This window comes from Tympanuchus pallidicinctus, unplaced genomic scaffold (assembly GCF_026119805.1).
Source record: "Tympanuchus pallidicinctus isolate F22 unplaced genomic scaffold, pur_lepc_1.0 scaffold26, whole genome shotgun sequence".
NCBI classification, from domain to species: Eukaryota; Metazoa; Chordata; class Aves; order Galliformes; family Phasianidae; genus Tympanuchus; species Tympanuchus pallidicinctus.
The window spans coordinates 2182246-2201530 of NW_026294743.1; the positions used below are offsets into that span (position 1 = coordinate 2182246).

The 19285-nt window shown below is 38.4% G+C and overlaps 1 protein-coding gene across 3 annotated transcripts in view; it reads left to right on the forward strand.

Moving 5' to 3' along the window:
- TTC29 (tetratricopeptide repeat domain 29) overlaps positions 1–19285 on the forward strand; it is a 356916-nt gene that overhangs the window by 158215 nt on the left and 179416 nt on the right. For all 3 annotated transcript variants that reach the window (XM_052690222.1, XM_052690223.1, XM_052690225.1), the window contains one exon: positions 11999–12239. The gene's annotated coding sequence lies outside the window, so the exon portion shown is untranslated. The remainder of the gene's footprint in view (positions 1–11998; positions 12240–19285) is intronic.

The following is a 19285-nucleotide window of genomic DNA, read 5'->3' on the forward strand; positions in this document are numbered from 1 at the left end:
AAAAATCTGTCAGCTGATATCCGTGCAGGGTTATTATTATTTTAGTTCTGTGAAGATATCTTCCTGATGGATTGCAGGGAGGAAAACGCTCCAACTTGCAATTAAATTTTCTTTATGAATTTATACTAACATTTCTGAGAACTTCTTACGTGATAGTGGGCATCTTTTGATTGAGCTTTTTGTAGAATACCTACTACATTTGTTGCCTTGGCTTTGATTTTTTGTAGCTACAAATAGTTTTCACTTTGAAAAGTCTACCCTTTTTATCTCAATTAGAGTATCCAAGAGCTGATGCAACAGAGTTGATAGATGCTTGTGATCTTTAGCTTGCTCTTTACTCCAATACTTCTCTGTAATTGAGGATAATCGCATTCAAAACAGATTTAGTCTTTTTTGTTGTTGTTGTTGTTGTTGTTTTGCACTCTTGTAGGCATCTCAAGACTTCACTTTTTCTTTTTTCTAGTTCCTCTGTAAGAAATGTATTTCTTATTCTCAGAGGATATGTCATCTACTCATTCTGTTGCTAGTAAATCAAGGAACATTTCCAGTAAGAGGCCATGTGTCATGATGCACTAGCACTGCTATCCCACCATTAAAAATAGATTCTTGCATGGACCTCAGAAGGGTGAGCAGACATTCAAGATTACTGCAGTCACACAGGAGAAGAATAACAACTCTCAACGCTAATGCCAGGACAAAGTGTTCAGTTATCCAAAGGGCTGTTTTTTCTCTCGGAAGGCTTGGCTTGTGCGATTTTCCTCTGGCATGTGGACAAACTGCTGCTACTCAACATGTGCTTTAGTATTGCTATTAGTTTTTAGGAGGAGAAGGAAAAGTTTTACTGTTATGGTATCTTCTGGTTTTCATGTTGCTATGTTTTTTTCCACAGTTCCGTCACCAGGTATGCACAGCTCTGTGTCTATGAGCGCTTACTGTAATCTGTGTTTAAGAAATCTGCTAGTTGTGTCATATAAGCAACTCAGCAATATTTGAAAATCTTACACTTGGGCCCCCTTGAGTGCTTTTAAGAAAAACAGGTGTGTAGTCAGAAAGTGATAGTACTTGCAATGTAGATGTTAAACCTGATCAATTTGAGGTGGTTATAGAGAGGCCTTGTAATAGAATTTGCAGTGTTTGTTTTCCAAGCACATTATGCAATTTTCTTAAACCCCTTCCTCTCTCTCTGCCATCTGCTAGAATAGAGCAATCATGTGGGTGTCTGTAAGAATCTCACTGAACTTCTCTGACATGGGGCTTTCAGAGGCAACTCCCAGTAAATGCTGATGCTGTTCTTGGCCCTGTCCTCAGGCTCCAGTCATCTGTGCTGCTTCTCTGTGGGAGGTTTCCACCTCCATAGCTGCAGGAAGGAAGTGCTTGGGTCTCAGTTGCTGCAGTCTGAAGCCCAGGGTTTTAGCTTCAAGCACTGATGGTATAAAGTGTATCCACTTCACAAAAGTCAGATTTGGGAACAATAGGTTTGGCAAGATGCAAAGCAGGGCTAGTAGCTGTGTGTGGTTATGACTTGAACCACCACAGCCACATTTGCCTTTTACTGATTCATGTGACAGCATAAATGTCAGAAAAATAAAAGCAAGAGAACCTTTACCGGCTTTGTGGATGTCAAATAAACATAAGTGTCTTTTGCTCACAAAGTAGAAGTTTGGTTGCAGCTAAAGAAATTTTGTATGTAGTATTTCCTGAGGACTTGATCTCACGTACTAATGGGGTCAGTGAATTCTCAGAAGGTTCTTGGCATGCACTTACACTTTCCTTTTTTTTAAAGGTGTTTCAAGTAGGACTTAGCTTTAGGAAAATATTATTTTTCTTGAAACTTCAGATTGAATGGGTATAATAAAACATTTGGGCTGCAAAGCAGAGTATTTTTGTTTTTGATCTCCTTGTATAGCTTATGTAAGTTCTGGAGAGCTACAGTAAAGAAGAGGCAGCATGATCTGTGCGTGTTTGCTCAGCACTCTCACTTGCAAGGCACTTTTTTCTACTCATAAATACTTACCAGGTTCAAACTGTTTGGCCTTGGCACTTTTGTGGCAGGGTTCCCTGGCTGAATGAAACTTCCCAGAAACACTGAAAATGATGTTCAAAGGTAAATTTAGGTTAAATATCAAGAAAAACTTCTTTACTGAAAGAGCTGTTAAGCACTGGAATAGGCTCCCCAGGGAGGTGGTTGAGTCACCATCCCTGGACGTGTTTAAAAACCGTTTGGATGTGGTGCTCAGGGACAAGATTTGCTGGAAGGTTGTTAGAGTTAGGGTAGCATGGTTAGGTTGTGGTTGGACTTGATGAGCTTTAAGATCTTTTCCAACCTGAGCAATTCTGTGATTCTATACATAAGTATGCTGGTTGGAGAACTGTTAGTATGCCGCCTTAAATCGGCGTCCATGGCCAGAATTGAGGATGCTTTAAAATCGGCTCTGTATCCGTCTCCTAAAGCACACGGGACCGGTCGTTATCTTGATCTGATCGGGGTGCGAGAGCAAGCAGTGCGCCAGCAGGACGCTTTCCCCGGCGGAACGAACGTCTCGCTCCGCTCCGTCGCCCGCTAGATGGCACCGCGGCTCCGTGTCACCGCTTTCTGTGCCGCCCTGCCCGGGAGTCCAGCCCCAAGCCTTGGCAGAGCTTCACGCTGCAGCTGGCTGTAAAGCAACATCGGGTTCTATCTTTTTCCAAACTGTTATGTGAATGGTGACACAGCGTCGTTTGGTTTGGGCTCTTCGCTATGCGTTTGTGGAAACTATATATCTGAGATTTTCTATTGCGTGTTGCACTCAAAAATCTGGGCCAACAAAGCTCAAGCACACATTATGTTTAACATCATCTGTACATGCTGTGTTTTTTCCTTTCTACAGGCATAGAAAGGCATAGTGTTTATGTATTCAAACACATGCTACTTGTTTCTACTGTGGCTTTCATCCTCTTTACTTAATCAGAGATATAGTCTCTCTGTATTGTTTGTATTCTCTTATGATGACTGAGTTGGTAATCTTTCTGGACACTTTTGCAATACTTTACAGTACCCATAAAAAAATCAAGCAATGTTACTGTGAAACAAAGGAAGTGTTGTAATACAAAGGCCCAAACGCGGCCCTAATTTTGGTGGTCACACTGAGATGTCTTGAAAATGCATCTCAAAGCATTTTTATACCATATTAGGTTTTCAGAAAAACGTTATAATACATTGAACTTTGGCTGCAACTGTGAGCACTCAGTAAACTTGGCCAGACATTTCAAATGGGACGTGTAAAATGTGAGAGATTTGGTCATCATCCCATTAGCAAAGGTTTCTGTTCAGAGTCCAGCATTGCATTATGCACAGAAGCAGACAGAGGACCTCATTCTTCAGGCAGCATTCAGCGGCCTTGGCCCTAGGAATATCTATTTTTCCTCCCTACAGTGCTCTCATTAATCTGCCACCTGTCTTATGAGTTATTAAAAAAAAAAAAAAGAGACAGATTATAAGGGCAGTAGTTCTCTTGGCCGTACAGCTGAGATCACTGTAATGTACATCACAGGGACTAAGCACAGCAGAGAGCATGTTAAGACAGGACAGGCATTTATAATCGTGATACTTTTTAACTTATTATGTTTGCAATAAAGAGATTAATTTTTTAATATTTTGTGCAATTTCCTAGGTTTTTAGAAAAACAAACTAAAAACACACTAAACTACGTGTTTTATGGAATAATAACACCCACAGGGGTCATCAGCAAGACAGCAATTTCTGGAATCACCCAACATCTGCTACTTGAGCTGTGTAATTGACAGTGCTAGCACAAACTTACTTTTTTATACTGGTTGTCAGTAGAAAGGAAGAATGGATGTGAATTCTCTGGATTGCACAACTTGTTGTTGGAAATAGAGAAACTTTCCCAGCTCCCAGGGAGAGGAGTCTTGGCTGATTGATCAGATCACCAAAGACCCAACCTTTCTGTCCTTTTTTTTCCTCCTCATTTCCCTTCTTCAGTATTCTGTCTTAACCTCTTTTCTGCCACTGTTCCACCCCGTCCAACATCCTTTGAATCTCTCATTTTTTCTGCCTTCGTTGTTTGTAGCTGCCTTCTCTCCCTGTCCAATCTCCCAGCTCATTCTTGGTTCAGTTTTGCTTAATTTGCTGTCCTGTGAAACCAGTGCTCTCCAGAGTGAGTTTACATGAGCTGATACCAATTAAAAACCTGCAAGTTTCCTGTTAACCTCCTGATTGTTTCTGATGTCAGGCTCCTAGATTGGGTAATGGCATGCTGTTCCTCTGCTCCCACTCTTGATTTCTTCCACTTCCAATACCAGTTTCCTTCCTCTCAGCCTGTGTTAACAGGGTCTTTTCTAGTCTTTCAGCCTTTAATTGGGGGGTATTTTCCAGAATGTAATCTTCCCCCAGGCAGAGTTATTTTCCTGTCTGTATTTATATTAGGTAGGTCTTATTTTCAGATCAGATCATCTTTACCTGCTTTTATTAGTATGCTTGGAAGAAGTTTTCAGTTCGTACAGGTTCTTGGAGAAGATAGACTGCTGTTGAATGAGAAGGGAGTGTTCAAGTCTGTGTTGAATTTTGTGGCCGAATCAGCATGGCTGAATTACTTTGAGACAAAAAGTGGACAGCATATCTTCTAGCTCATTCACCTCAGTACTAGATGTAATAGAATCATGGATTTGAACTCCAGAGGGGTTGATCAAATCATCTTGTTTGAACACTTACATGCTGCAAGCCCTTATGTTTCATTCCTTTCATATATATTGGATTTGATAAATTGAATTTTGACACTGAGATGGTCATAGCTTCTAAACAAGGGTTGGAAAGCCTGAGGAAATGCACGCACATGCACACACACACACACACACTTGGGTGAGAAATGATGTGAATCACTTCATTTTTCAATATCACAGTGTTTTTCTGAGAGCTGTTATGATGACCATGGGTAATGCAATTACAAACTGAATAAAGAGCTGATGTCAGAGTATTTATATTTATATGCATTTCTTGCTGCGCTGTTTTCTTTTGCAGTATTTTCTTCTACTCCAAGACATAAGATGTGAAAATTTTGCTACTACTTAGGGTTGAGCAGTTTTCTTTTTCTTATGAGCAGAAATTAGGAGTAAAGTTAAGTCCCATTAAGCTGAATTTTATCCTCTCCTCCTTATACGAGTGCCATTTAAATATGCAATTATAAACCTACAGAATGCAAAAATAGTACCTGAGGAAAGAAATGGCATGGAAGTCGAGGACTGATTTGGTTAAGCTTGAGTTCCTCATTGTTTCTTCACTTACAACAACAGTGAAATTATTTGTACTTTACTTGGATAAGTTGTACAGTATTTCGACATTGATAAGTGGGGTAAGCTATTCTAAGGAAGCCTGATTTATGTGTTTTTATGCTTCATGACCAGACAGTCTAATTGATTTTCTGAATTAGTTTTCTCTTAAAGCTGTATCATGCTTAATTTAGAAATAATTTCACTAAAAATATGTGCACTAAAACATACCAGTAGCAGATTAGGAGCTGAGGTGTCCAAGTGTGATTTGTCTTTGAAATATCCTAATGATTTTGAGATCTTTCAGTAACTTATTCATTTTAAAAAGCCATTTTATGAATCAACTTTCAAAATTAGGAAGAAACACAGAAATCTGCTAGCTTTACTAAAGTAAGAGTGAATTACTTAAATTCTAAATGGTCCAGTGTTTTGGCCATGCAGAGGAAGGCAGGCTGTGTCTGAATGAGCTAACATTGTCATTTCTCTTCTGCTGAAAAAGCACCTGGAAACCCCAGTTGTTCCCATCGTGTGTTTTCACTGCACATAATAGCCTCTGGTATGCAGGAGGTCGTACGAGAAGGTGTTCTGATCCTATCTAGCCTAGGTCTCTGAATAATAGTAGACATCTGCTGCCCAGTGTTTACCATGAAAATAGATATGGCAGATGGTAAGGAAACATGGGAGCACTCTTAATTCCCACTTTATGGCTGAATGATTGAGGAACTGATGTGCAACTTGCTGAGGGTCACAAAGAGGTTGAGTTAGCCCAGGAGTTAGAATGAGCCCCAAATGAACGATTTGGTCAGAAGTTGCCTATGTTCTGTAGTCCCTTGTGGTTAACAGGCTGCTGGGTGCAGAGGCAGGATACCATGGCCAGTTGCTCTTCAGCTGCTTTGGAGTAAGTAATCCTGCTGTTCTGAAGGTGCTGCACTTGCCCAGTTTCTGTGCGTGTGCCCCGGGCATTTAAAGCTCTGTATCCGACTAAGATCTGAACTGCTTTAAGTGAAACATCAAAGGGAAGATGCATCTCAAAAGTCATAACAGTGGAGTTTTCCATGCCTGTCCCAAGTTCTGTGCTCCTTCTTGTGCCATCCTTAGGCTCTGCAAAGTAAGTGAGTGAGGAATACGAGTGCTGCTGTCTGTTCAGCTGTCTGGTGATTAGAGTATTTGTACAGTGTGCTTGAATGGATTTAGATCTGTGGATCAGAAGAGTGCCCTGGTCCTTAAGCTGTAGTGCTCTGAGCTGGAGCTATGCTTGCTTCCCTTTATTTGGTATAAAATGCAGTGGCTTCCCTGCTCGTTATGCTGGGCTTTTCTGAATTTAATTCCCAAGCATTTCTTCATTTGCTTCCATAAGGAATGTAGCAGCATGAGCAGGCTGATCAGGTGAAGCAGTACCTACAGTTGCAGTGACTTGCTCACAGTTGCCGTGCTCATATTGGTAGTTTAATCTGCCTGATGTCAGAGCTGTTTAAGTCAAAACAAGTCACTGCACTTTCACTGATTTTTTTCTGAAATTTCTTCCTGAGCAGTGAAGACAAGAGCTCCTAAAGACTTTCAAAGCATCAGAGAGAGCACAAAGGGGAGTTCTGATTTCCCACTAGTTTGTGCAGATTTACCGTGCCTCAGGTTCCAAATTGTTAACTGGAAACAATGCACCCTCACACAGGGGAAGGTGAAAAAGAAGAATATTTGTTATTCTTCTACACATGTGCAAATGTAGAAAAATCAACTAGAGGTATGAGTGCTGTTATATCAGCTGTGATGGCCCCAAATGTTTTTAGGTTTTTCATGTTCTATTTCTTTTGCAGAGGAAGAGCGCTGCTCCTTTTTCTCATTTCAAGTCCTCATGTTACACCTTACAGCTAAGATTTTGATGTAGCACGAAGTGAAAATGACACTGGAACGTTCTAATGTTTCCTTATTTGATTCCTTTGGACCAAAGTGCATTTGTTACTGCCTGGTTTGTATGCAGTCTGCAGTCTCTCCAGCTGTTTTTCCTGTTCTTGTGATTCTTTTAAAGTTCTTAAATCCCTGGAAATCCTGAAACAGGGATGAATGTTGAGGTGCAGATAGCAAGATCCTAACCTCTTTCATAGTATGTCTTTAAATGTGTGTTCTTGCACATTTAAACTACAGAAAAAAAGCCTTAGCAACGCTGTAGCAATAGAGCCACAGTCAGAAGTTCGAATGAACTAATCCTCAAATTAGAGTTTTAAGTTATGAATTATCTGGCTATGAATTTTTTTTTCTGATTTGCTCTCAGTGGAAGGCTGGGCTTATTTCCAAAGCTGAGGTGAAAACAGAGCATTTTTTCTTGTAAAAAAAAAAAAAAAAAGTAAAGGGTTATTTTGTGTTTAAAAAAAAAGTCTTTATTTTCATATCCTATGCATTCAACAGATGTTAATCTTAATGAAGAATATATCTGGGGATTTATTTTTAGTAATATATATATAAAAATACTGAAAAAAAATAAAAGCCAAGTGGAAGTCCTCTTTCATGTTTTTCATTTATATCCAAGGTGAATAAGCATTTCACTAAGCTGTTTGTCATTTGTCAGTGTGTGTTTTCCCATTAGCTTCACTGGAGAAAAGGTGCTTAGAGTTTGCTTTCTGCTGCTGTTATGGAGGTTCGTGTATTTAATGATACTTGAGGATTTAGACAAAACCGAGACTAGTTTGAAGTATGCTCGCAAAGATATAAATGATATAGTCTGTACAGATTTACTTCATATTGTATGTTTGACACATTAACTCCTGCCTAATACTGAGGTGAGTTGGCCACTGTGAAGCTGGCAATAGCTCATGTAGTTGTGTATAGTCGAACTGACTGTTAAGTAGTCTGTGCATCACTTGTCCACATGCCTGTATGTCAAAGAAAGGCGGGAAGTAGATGAGCATGCAATTAATATTAGAAATCTTTCTTTCTTACTTTACTTTGTATTCAAATTATTCGTTCAACTAACATCTACCTTACTTTGACTACCTATTTATGTCTTCTAAAAACTGCAGTGCAACTGAGCATCCATTTGAGGGGTATTAACAGCTTTCAAAACTGTCTGGTTGTTCTTAGACTATTAAAATAATAATAATAAAAAGGCACAGAAACATTATTGAGCTTGTATTCTGTTTCCAGAAGGGGGGTGGGAGGAAGAGGAAATCTATTATTTAAGACAGAAATACAGCCAGTGTGATAAAAGTGCCTTCCCACGTCTTCTGGTCAGGTTCTACGTGCATATAAATGTTTCACGTTAAGCTTTAAGATCAAGGACAAGTCTGTAGGGAACCTTGTTTCCTGGGGATCTGCTTGCAAGACTAGCTCCCAAGTACTGACTTCCCATTTTTTATTTGGTTATTAAGGATGAAAGGCTACATCATTTTCTGGAATAGCAGTTCCTTGCATGCCATTATCTTTGTCCACAGCTATGAAACATGCATTTCCATAGGTTCATGTGGATACTTAGCCTAATTCAGCTCAGCTACTATCTCTGCTGCTTTATACATGTTTAATTTAAAGGATCACCTTTATATCATGTTGTAGAGTGAACAAAAGATATGTGGTTCAATAGTTGAGAAACTGTCTCTTTATAATGGGTCTCCAGCCTATGTACCTCAGAGCTCTCTCTGTTGTGAAAAGAAAACACTGGAAGTCTAATTTTCTCAAACAACTCATTCTTGTCAATGTGTTTATGTATATGCAGCCTTGCAAGTGGAAATCACCAGTATGAAGTTTTGCATACTACCAAATGTGTACAGAAACAGTGGAAAAAAATGCAAGGGAAACCTATTTGTACTAGATTACATAAGCAAATCATCCATAGTTTTAGACTTATTTTTCACAGCTTACCTGCATGAATATTGCTTCAACAAAAGACAAAGTCTTTAAAAAATAAAATAAATAAGACTGACATGATTAGCATGAATGTTTAAAATACTCATATAACAAGCTTAGTAGATGTATCTTTGGCTTGGAAAAAAATTTCCTTTTAATTACTCTATTTTGTTACTTGGCTATTTTTTATACTTTTGTTTAAACGCTATCAACGTGAATGCCTCCGAAACTGGAATAAAACATTTGCATTTATTCTTCTTAAAATATCAGTAAACAATTCAAGCTGAAAAGCTCTTGCAAAATACTGAGCTATTACCGATATAAACAACACTAGCTGTGCTCAATCAGATGTAACATCACTGTAAGATGGTAAATGGCAATTACTTTCATATAAGGAGTATCAAAGATGGCACGCTAGATTAGATGCAAATGGTTAGAATGGAACAAACCTTGCAAAACAATGTGAGACCTGGTAATTTACCAAGAATGTGAGTAAGCATAGGTTTTCTTTCTTTTGCATAGTGCTGAAATATCCAACCTGTAGATCTGTAGATCTTTCTCTTCCCCTGACCTACCTGTGTTTGAAGGTATTTCTTATCCATCAGGATGCCTGAAAGCAGTTGTTGTGGAGATGCTTGGGAAGCAGATGATGCCAATCTGTTGTCTGGAAAATATGTACTTCTTCAAATTGTCTAACATGCCACTCATATCAAACATAAACTTAGCAAAGAATGATCCGTTTTCTGCACTCCTCCTCACGCATTGCTCCTGATCTCTTTCCTGCAGCCTCTAGGGGAGAGCAATTGTGTTGCTCAAAACCAGACACAGGGTATTGTGTGGAAAAGGGAAAGTGTTTGATCCAGTACCCTAATTTTGATTGCAGGACCCAAATGCCCGTACACTTAAGTGTATATGTATGAGTACACCTTTATATATACTCTAGCTTTGAACTCTTCTGACATAGATGTACAGACATATGCATTTTGGCATCCTTCTCCTGAGATATATGAACTGATTTCTGGTGCGATGTTCCTTTTTGAGAAGTGAGAACTTCTAAAGGAAAGAAAGGAACATTTATTTGAAAGTAAACATAGCAGAACTAATAATCCCAAGCATCTGCAATTTTTACATTAAATTAACTTGGAATTTAATGTAAATTGAAGCTTCTCTTGTTTGGTGTTTCCAAACCTACCTGTGACTTTTTTCTTTGTTTGTTTGTTTGTTTACAAGGAACTTTATTATAGAATTCCTAAAAATTGAAGGTAACTTATTGGTCTGTATAAATGTGATTAAAAGGAATTTTCCATGCAAACATATGAAAGTAATAGGAAGAAAAGGAAGTAAGTGCAACTATTCACAGTGAAAATGAGACAAAACCACAAGGATTTGATAAGTTGTTATCTGGTAATTGCGTACATCATTTTGAAAAGCTCTTGTGAGATATTGCATGAAAAGCTGCTTAGATCAGATAAGAATTTATTTTCAGAGCTTGCTCTTGCTTTGCCTTTTATATAATGCACTGCCCATGGAGAGCATTATTGACTTTTTTTTACTTTGCTAATTAAAAAAGTAACATCTGGAAAAGTTTTGTTTTTACTCCTTGTTTCTGCGCTGGAAAATCTGAGGCTTAGCCAGCTAAACTGAGCTAACTATATCTAGCTTTACCAAAGTTATTCTATTTCTCCATCTGCTCTTACTTACAGCACTTTTATATAAAATACAATGAATTTCATTAGAATGTTTTCTTAAGATGGAAACTAACTGAAGGACTTTCAAGTAGCAAAAGATAAAAATGTGATTTAAATTCATCTAGTTGAGAGGACAAGCACAGATAAAAGCACAGTAAACAGGAGACTAATAGCCTTGGCGCAGGAAGCAGATCAGCTTGGTCTGCTGCCCTGGCAGCCCTTCTCCTAGTTCTTTGCAATGAGTAACTTGAGTTCAGATACTGTTAGAATATTTCAGGTGAGGAGAGTTACTGGAAACAGTCAAAGGCTATGATTTCGAAGAATCATGGCCTCTGATCAGAAGAATCTTAGACTCGTGGATAAATATCCATTAACAAAAATGAACTGTTACAATTTTACTCCCTACTTAGCAAAGCATTTGCTTGTTTTTCTAGATTGAAGAATGTGTTTAAATGCTGCACTAGGGAAAACATTTAATCTGATGATAGCACTTTTCTTGCTTTCCTTGTGGCATGAGGATACACCTCCATAGACTTTCTGAGAATTTCAACTCAGAAAATCTATTTTTGTGGGGACCTGAACTACTGTTCCCCTTTGCTCTCTGCTCCTAACAGTTTGTTTTGTGGTGGGGAATGTTTTGCTTACTTCAGTGTACTTTTAAGTGCTTTGTGGCCTGATGTAAACTGAGCATTTAGAAGGCAGTTCTCAGCTTTCATGATTACACAGTGGTTGAATTGCTATCCAGTGTGAAAGTTCATGTCTTTATGTTATTTAATGTTTGTCTCTATATTTGTCTCCCCCCCCTTCACATGTATTCTTTTTTTGATTTTCTTCATTTCTTCTTTTTCTTCTTTTCTCCTTTAGGAAGCTTTTCTAATTACAGTGAATATTCAACATTTTTTTTTCCTCTGGCTTCTGGTAATCTTAACAAATGCATCAAAATACTTTTACTTCCAGTACTCTCTTATTACTAAAATCCACTTCTGTTTTTCTTGTTTCTAATCTCTTGAATTTTGATTCCATTGTCTTTTCTCTGTCCCCTATTTTATCATTTGATCTTTATTTTCCTCCTTCACTTTTTGTCTTTCTGAATTTCCTTTTAATTGTTCCCACAGATGATTTTGTCTTCTTTCTCTGAAGTATTTCTGTTTGATTTCCCTTTTTCTGATTCATTGAAGCCTGAAAAAGATTTGTTTTTCTTTTTTTCTTCTTAGGTTCAGTAATCCTTCTCCCCTCTCAGAACTGTGGAGGAGCAAGGTGGAGCGTTGTACTTCTGAGAAAGGATATAAAGCTGCTGGCGTTTGCCCATCATAAGGAACAAGGACCTGCTCACAGGAAAAAAAAAAACCAAAAAAACAAAATGGAGAATCTCAGAGGAGCTGAAAACTGACTTTCCCTGAGGTGGAAAAAAAAATAGTAGTTTACACCATTTCAACAGATCCCAATTGCTCCAAGGTAAGCCTTGTTTATTGATAATGTAAGTGGCTTAGTGTGTCTACAACTGTGAAATTTAGAGCTGTTTACCAGGAGAAAGTGAAGTTTTAAAAGTGACATGCCTGCCTAGAAAGTGTACTGTGACATGCAGGGAGCTTGACTCCAGTCTGATACATTTTCATGCTTTCCCTGCAAATCGAAGCGCGTGGTCATTAACGCAGTAAATCACGGTAATGTGTTATGATCTGATCTGGCATTTATAAAGAAATAGAGTGTCTAGCCCTGGCTGCCTCTCCTACAGGTCATTTGTCCTAGTGGTAAAGAGAGTGGTTGTTCCCAAGAGAAGGGAAAGCTGCCCATTATGTCAGCTCACACCCTGGAAAAGGCTACTGATTTCAGTGCATCTGTTTGTGATGTGCCCTCTAAACGGGGTCAGTGTTATAACGGGTAGGAGAGAGCAGTTTCAGCCATGAGTGAGCACTCAGATGAATGGTGTAACTAACTCTTCAGAGATGAATATAAAACGTACACAAGATGGCTTCTTTTGTATTCGCTTTAAAAAGAAAAGAAAACAATCGTATATAATGATTTTTTTTCAATCATTGATTTATATGCCACACAGATGAAAAGCAATATTCCTATGATGCCTTTATCAGTATTCTGACAAGGACTGCTTTCAAGTTAAAGACTGATAAAGAATGCCAACTTTTGACATTATTAGAACAACCCTATCAGCTTTAATTCTCTTTTGTTTTCCTGTTGCCAAGGAAAGGCCGTTAGAGAGGAAATTATGATCTCAAATCGGTTAATCGAGTGACATGCACTTTTTTCCATAAATTGCCATGGCTGATCTTTAAAGCAGTATACAATCTCATTGCCAAGCAGGCTACAGAATATAGTAGAATTTGCAAATATCTGTCATCAGTCTTTAGGCCAGTAATTCTCAAAGCAAGGTGAGCTGTCCACAATGTCACATTGCGGAATTAAATGCACAAACTCGTTTGTCTTGTTTGCCTGTACTTTCCTATGCAGTTTTCTGAGCATGCTAGAGACCGCTAGAGTGTGCTCAATTATAAGCCTGGTAGGAAGCGCACACAGTGGAGCATGGGGAGTGCTCAGATTGCTGGAAGTTTATTCTTTCCAGTAAATTAGGGAGCTTGTGCTCTTGTCATTGTAGATCAAAGTTAATTGACCTCATACCATTAGCATCAGCATACTTAAGGCACGGAGTTTACGCAAAGAGCCAGAGAATTCAAAACCGTAAAGTTTCATTTTTACTAGTCTGTCTGTGCACATAAATTTTGGCTTTGGGTGAGCAGTGTTTGTGCAGGCTCAGAAGATTTTATGTGAAAGTTAGTCGTGCACAGGCTCCAGTATATTCTGTTTCAAAGCAGTGTTTGCTTTTCTTCCTCTTTCTTCCATTTTTCTGATTTTCTTCTTCCTGCGAATTTACTAGTAGGATGAATGATCACCCACAGCATTTTCTATAAAACATAATTGACAGCTAATAATATTCTGCACCTCTTTAGCCTGGCATAGTTGATGTTTTCAAAGCCTTTACAAACATTAGCTGAATCAAGTGTCACCCAATCAAGTAGGCTGGTATTATTCATGTATTTTGGCAGTTAAACTAGAAAACAAAATCAGTTTCCTTACGACCACAAGATGTTTGTGTGAAAGCTAAGAAGAGAACATGCATCTTCTGACATCTATTGCTATGCTCAACCATAGAAAGATTTTTTTTTCCATATACGAATATGATTATCATTGTGATTGAAGGATTGTGATTAACATTCTTTTGGGAATAGCTAATATGACTTCTTTATTTCTATACCAGAAGCTTTCAAGTATAATATATCATCCTGAGTACGTTATAATAGGACTGACACAAACAGAGAGTACGCTAAAAAATTCTTCTCTGAAGCTCAGCTGGATGTTAGCACAAATGTATAAGGAAATATGTGAACTGAAAGAGAGAAACAAAGAATGGTAGAGAAAGGTGAGGAGATGCTGACAGAACCAGCATAAAATACAGAGAATGATAGGAAAAAATAGGGAGAAAGAGGAGACAGATTGGATTTATGCATATCCAGGATTAAGCTGTGCAGAAGTACTATGCACAATGTAATAATTAGACAATATTTAGTAAAATAAATGTACAGTATCTAGAATCACAAAAGTTTGGAGTAAAAATACAGAAGGTGTTTCCTGTCGCAGTATGCATGGACTCTGTTCTCACTTCTGCCTATTTTAAAATCATAATGGTAAGAGAATGGAAATATTCTGAATGTTCCACTGTTGTGATATGATAGTGCCATGTACTGGTGCTTATCAAATCACATCAAATCCTGTATCTGCGTGTTACTGGTGAATAGAAAAATATTCGGAGAGAAATTCTTAATTTACCAGTGAATACTAGCATTTCTGTAGAAGGACAGAGATCCAGAAAAAAAAATACCATTCAGAGAGTTATTGTAAACATAATCACCTTTTTCTTTTTCTTTAAATCATAGCATATATTTGCAATTTCCTCTTCCAAGGCTTTGGTATTACAGAATAACTGCTGGTGTTTAGTCACTTTCTGCACCAGTGATTCCATCTACTGGGATTCAATTGATTTTTCACATCTCAGCATAAGAAGGCCCGGGCTGTGCCCTCCTGCCTGTGAGTGTGTGTGGTGGCAACTGCAGTAGGGGATGTCAAAGCAAGGGCTTTTAGGACAAGAGGAACAAGGGTGGAAAATGCCACAAAGAGCTTCTAGGTTTTGCAAAAACTGCAGGTATTTTCTTGTTTCAGAAGCTTGAAATGTGGATTTCACATGTTAAGAGGATTTTTTCTTCTTAGTAATGCTTAAAAAAAATGCTTTAGTGTTCCTTAGATTGAAGAAAAATTTCTTCCCTTGTACACTTGGATTATATCCTCATGACTTTAAGCATTACATCAATTAGTATTATTTTCTTATCTCATTGAAATATATTCCTGGGAAGAGCAGAAGTTTAGTCATGGGTGTGGGAGCAAAGGGGTTGATGCTATGTTGATTGAGATTTGTCTTTCTTAACACATAGTGCCATCAGGCAGTATTGGTATTAACTGCATTTAATTGCTGTCAGAAAACTTAAAATTTTCAAATAGGCTGAGAATAATAATAATTATTCTCCCTGGTGTGGGTTCTCCCTGGGTGCTGTTGCTCTGTTTTGCACTTCTCTGATTTTATGGTTTCCTAGTACATATGTGTGTGTGTGTGTGTGTGTGTGTGTGTGTGTGTGCTTTTTAACCAAAAAAACAGAGAACCAGCAAAAGATGATTTATGTGTAGATTCACTGAGCAGCAAGATCTAAAGGGGCTGGACATAAAAACAGCAACAACACCCTGGTGCTAGTAGGCTAGCAAATTTGAACACGGAGGAGGCATGTAGTAACTTGGAATCCAAGTTGTATCAACAAGCAACATGGCACTGGTAGGGATGAATGTAAATCTCCTAAGAAGGAGAGACATCATCAAGTGTACGTTGAAAGAGAGAATGTAGTCCATAGGGAATAGGTTAGAAGGAAGAAGTATGCTGTGGAAATAGTGAACTGAAGAAAGAGTGGCCAAAAGCTGTGCTAAACTTGATTTTGCCGTTTGATTGTATACAGAGTTTTTTAGCTTCACAAACAGAAATTGAACGGGGGCGGCAAAGTTCTGCTCAGTCTTTTCTGAGGAGCGCATACACATTAAGCAGAGGGATGTGTGATGGCATTGCAAAGCAGCTGAACAGGCAAACCCACCCCATAAGTACTGAGAAGTGCTCCAATAGGAGGTGTAATACCAGTACTTCCTTGCGCTTTCTCCCTACTCCAAAATCTAAGCTGACGGATAGTAATTAACCCCTGAGGGGGCTTGTTTAATTTGCTAGTGGAATATCAATAAAAACGCTGACCCATAAGCTCTCTGGCTCATCATTTAGAGATTTCTCTGCAGTATGGCTTTCATTTGTTCTCATCTCTGAGAGCAATAACCTGCTTGAAACTAAGCTAATTTTGTTTGAGCAGGATGCTTATTTGCACTTGCAACTGGGAGGAACCTAAATAGTTTGGCTACTAGCTACAGATGTGGAATAAATTGGACTTTGTGTGGACTGGACTCTCAGCCATAGCCAAGAAGAGCAGTGTTCAGGAAAAAGGGGCAAGACTTGTGTATGTAGAACTTCTACCTCTCTTACTGTCTCATTTGGAAGATATTTCACAAAATTAGGAGAAAGTTACAGAATGACAAAAAGAAAAAGCATAAAAGAGATAGTAAATGGTCTCAGAGTTAACCAAGGTGAATTTACTGCCACAGGATTTATTTCAGTCTCAGTGTTGCTCAGAAATTTAGTGGTCATTTGACTTTAATCTGTCTAACTTTTAGTTGTCTATAAAGGAAGAATAATAATAATGTTGTTTCAGCTGGTGGAGGCTTTGTATGTGAAAGTACATGCAATCTCACTGTAAAACACTGCAGACCTGGAGACATAAAAATCAGTAATTTTACTCCCAGTGCAGGAATGTAGAGCATGTGAATATAAGGTTTGGAATGATCCATTCAGTGAATAGCATTTAATATGTAAACGTTTGCTAAATTAGGCAATGATTTTATAGGGAAAAGAGAGATGATCATGACATTTAGGATTGTAGCAAACTGTCATTTCATGGATAAAATGAAGTTTTCTCCATGAAGTTGTGTTTCCTTTGTCTTACTGCGGATTTGTGACTGAATGGTTTAGCAGTTTTTATGTACTTCAAGATTGGTATTGCATATATATATTTAATTACATATTATGCACACAGAGAGAAAGAGATGGGAAGTTTTACTATATATGTATATATGTATGTGCACATTTTTATGACGTGTTTTGCACGTTTTATGTGCATATGTGTAGTGCTGGGTGTGGAGTGTCAGCATGCGACAGCACTGTTGCACCCCCCAAGAAGCAGATAGCAGGATTCACTCAAGCTGTAGTCAGGCTTTGCTCAAAGTTTCCCTGCGCTCGATGCAGAATTGTTTGAGCGATGCCTGGGGGTGCCAGATGGTGCACTTCTGGTGCCGGGTGCTATGGATGCCCACAGGGGCTTTTCGAGTATGGCCATGGATGTGGCCAGAGGTAACTGCTATTGCAATTACTCTAAGAAGCAAGCTTTATAAATGCCAGTAAAAGGATTCATTTAAAATTTCAGTCTGTGTCTCTTATGCTATGGTTATTCAAGTTAGCATACTGTAATTCTATTTGAGGGAGTGCATTGAAGTTAATAGGCTGCAGGCTCTGATGTAAATTGAACGTGGATTTTTTTCACTAATAATATAAAACATTACTTCTTACAACTTATACAACAATATGTTTGTGTTTGCTTCATGTACTGCTGGGTGTGTACCTCATGCTGGCTGCATGGCTCTTAGTTCAATTGAAGATGTGACTCTTCAGCAGTTCACTGGCTTGCTTCTGTGATATCAGGGCAGCTTCTGCTTTGTTTCTTCTCTCTGCAGTATAGCGTAGCTTCTGTGGCTCATCTAGAAGGAATAGTGGATTGAAGGGAACTAAAGCTGTAAAATGTGCACTGTAAATGCTATTTCTCGCAGTGCTTCTCATATTGTTAATGTTTTTCTTTAGCTTTTTTACACCAAGAACGAGCTTTTGACATGAGCGTGCAAATATAGTTATTCCAGTACATCTGCAGTTCATCCTTTTCTTAGCTCCCGCTTCTCTGAGGTTTATATAAAATTTGTCTGTTTCTTCCCTTTTATTTTCTGACTTCAGTCAGAAAAAAAGAACAATCCAATTTTCTTCCTTTAAATACTGTAAATCAAACAGTCAACACATCCAAAACATATCAGTTCTTTGAATCTTTCTGGAAGACTCCCTGCTGTGCTCTCTGAATTTTTAAGCTTTTCAGCATTGTGTATGACAGCAATTTTTCTTGCAATGGACACACGCAACACAGTCTGTCAGCTTCTCTCAACTCCATCTCTCAGAGAGGACCCGAGCATTGCTGTGTCAATGGATGTTTGATAGCTGCAAGCATTCAGGTCTTACTCAACGAATCCTTTACGCACGCTTCTTGCAAAAGAAGAATAAGCACACGTTCCAGTGTTCCCCTGGTTAATTTTTGCCATGCTCAACTTTGTTTGCAGGCTGGAGCCACCGGAGCGGTGTGGCGCTGTGTGCCACTATTGCTCCGTGTGCTCCCTCTAGCGATCCAAGCGTTTAAAACCTTCTTTCTGAGAGGAGAGAGCTGGAATTTCCCAGGTGGCTCACAAGACGTTTAATGAAGTGTGTAGTACAACCATTTCATTACAACATATTGTGTGCCTTTGCCTTTAATAACTGCATTCCTCATCTGAGAAGTCTCTGTAGCTTTCAGAAATGAATTACAGTACTATTATTTTTCTCAAAATATATTTTTCCATGACAAGAATAGCACTTTGCTAAACTATTGTATTTATTAGCAACCTGTTACCCTCTGACACTACTGTCATTTTCATCAGCCTTGATAAAGTGAGTATCATTTAAAATCTCCTTAAAAATTATTAAACCATCTTTATTTTATTGGTTTCTTTTCTTTCGTTTTCTTCTTTTATATTTATACATATAAACTGTGCATGAAACAAGAAAGTAAGAAACTGTGAAAGATTAGCGCTTCGATTCTGATTTGGTGGCAGACAGAAAAATCCAAGTAATCACCTGAGGGTGAAATAATTTCCTGTGGTTGGACAGTAATTGTGTTGTCCTAATGAAAACCAGACTCATTTTGAAGATGTTCTCCATCTTCAAGCTCAAGTATGAAGATCGGCGCTATTCCCATGCGGCTGCTGCAGCAGAGTTGTCCTTTTTTCCTGACAGTTTGGAGGCACTGATTTTGTGAAAATAGAAGCCCATACATGATTTCTTGCTTTTTGCCTCTTCTTAGCTTCTACGTGTGCCTATTTTCTTTGTCATGGGTGTTCAGTCCATCTCCTCTAGTTTGTGTTACTATGAAAAGCATCCGTTGTGGAAGGCAAATGAGCTAGAAGGGTTGTAAATGAAATAATTTCATTTCTCATGGATTTTTTTT